Genomic DNA, 2349 nt, shown 5'->3' with positions numbered 1-2349 from the left:
CAAGATTTTCAAGTGTAAATGAAACATACAACATATTTACTTATTGTATTGATTACTTGTACAGTTGTAAATCACATTAAATAAATAATAATGAATTTCATGATAAAAAAATAGTTTAATAAAGTTTGAAAATAGTGCATGATAAAATATTATATGCTTTTGATTTATTTTACTACAATCGTTTTGTGCATATTTTTTTTTTTACTTTGTTTGTAGCTCTAAGGAATACCCGTATGAATGGACCAAAACGTTGTCATTTTAATTTATTTATTGATATTTCCAACTGTATTTAAAATATATACAAGTTGATATTACTTATAGAATAGCATAATACAGACATGTGGAGAATCTACCGATTGATAGAACTCCAATGACATTTCTAGAGGAGAAGATCTCAAGGTAATCTTCTTTTCAGATGCCTATGAGGATTATAAGGTAATGGAGGAAAACAAAGTTAGAAATAAGTGGGTTTGGATTCAGAACCCACCTTGTACTCTAAAACAACCTGTAACAGTGCTCCATCTGTCAATTATGCACAAAAATAAGACCATATCTGTCAAGTATAAAGAACGGTTGTCGCGTCTTCTAGAAAATATACCGGATTATTTTTTAATATACACTGATGGTTCCAAATCCGAAAACTCGACCGCCTCATCTTTCGTTACTCGCAATTCAACCATTGTCGACCATAATCTCTCTAAAATGTTTGAAGAAACATGTACCCCGAACATCCACTCATGAAAATAATACAATCTTTTCTTCTAAAACTATCACAACCAGGTAAGTCCATAATTTCCATATAGACTCCAAGCCACATTGGCATTGCTGGTAACGAGCTCGCAGACAAAGCTGCCAGAGAGGCACTCACGCTCCCTGGCCGAGGCACCGCCGTTCTTACCCCATCAGAACTCAGTGCACCCCTTAAATTACAAATACTGGTTGGAAAGATGGCAGGCCAAGTGGGATGAAAGTCCTCCGAGTAAATTAAAAGGAATCAAGGAATCAGTAAAACCATGGTCGACATCCTACCGCAACATCCGCAGGGAGGAAGTTGTTCTAACCCGCTTGAGAATAGGTCATACTCTTCTCACGCACTCTCACCTCATCAGAAAACTGCCACCTCCAACGTGCAAATATTGTCAGTCCATTCTCACGATTAAACATATTTTTGAAGAATGTACTTACTATTTGTCAACAATAAACAGGATAGGACTGACTCCAAATTTTTCAGAAGCTCTCACAGATGAGGATGCTAAAGTTACATTACTGTTTAAGTTTTTAAAAGCACATCGCCTTCTTTCTAAATTATAACTCCTCTTCGATTTTAATTTTTTTTTAATTTATTATTTTAATTTTTATTTTATTTATTATTAATTTATACATAATTTTTAGCATGCTGATGTTGATGACTAGAGGGTTTTACGCCTTTAAGCAACAATAAACAAACAAGTGGGTTTAGGTGGTAAGGAAGTTTATCATGGAAGGATTGGTATCTGTTTCTGGCCATATCGGCAACATATGGAATATTGAGGTCCTGATGGAGACTTGATTTGTGAAAAAGTAAGGAGTATTGAGGATATTACGAAGAATTTCCAACTGCAAGAATTGAATATGAGAGGAATTCGAAGGTTTAGGGAGCCCCAACTCTGTAAGTCCAGATAGATCATAGTCATGTAGATCAGTCTTTTGTATTCAGTTGGATGTTTAGACCGTGTATCTAGTAAATGTTGTAATAGTCGAGGAGTAGTTTCCTGCCTTTTTAGTCACATATGAGGATAACAAGTTAGTCGTTTGTCTAGACGTAGTCCTAGGTAGCGGATCTGTTCGACAGAAATAAGTGGAGTACTGTTAAATCATTCTCTGGGGCAGGAAGTCATGGGTTTACGACGAAGAGTAAATGTGATTTGGTGGGATTTATTGAAGTGTATTTTAATCATCTAGTTTTGACATAATTCCTCAAGGATAGTGATATGGAATTGGAGGTTTGGGATACAATGGAAGTTTCATTATTCACTGATTATAGACACGTGTCATCGGCATACATGGTGAGGGTAGTGTTAGGATGGGTTGGGATGTCAGGTGTAAAAACTGTGTAAAGCAGGTTGATATTAAATATTTAAAAAAAACAAACTATAACTTATTGTTTTGTTTGTAACTAATATACAGTGGAATTATTTTTTATTAAAAATTATGCCACAGTTTTAACAGCTGACATTCCAACCCATCCTAACACAATCCTCACCACGTATTCCGATGACACATGTCTATTGTCAGTGAACAATGATCCTTACATTGTATCCCAAACCCTCCAATCCCACATCACCACCCTTGAAGAATGGTGCCAAAACT

This window comes from Halyomorpha halys, unplaced genomic scaffold (genome assembly GCF_000696795.3).
Source record: "Halyomorpha halys isolate HHAL.00 unplaced genomic scaffold, Hhal_1.1 Scaffold245.1, whole genome shotgun sequence".
In the NCBI taxonomy this organism is placed as follows: domain Eukaryota; kingdom Metazoa; phylum Arthropoda; class Insecta; order Hemiptera; family Pentatomidae; genus Halyomorpha; species Halyomorpha halys.
The sequence above is the reverse complement of the archived record's forward strand: the minus strand, read 5'-3'. Positions refer to the sequence as shown.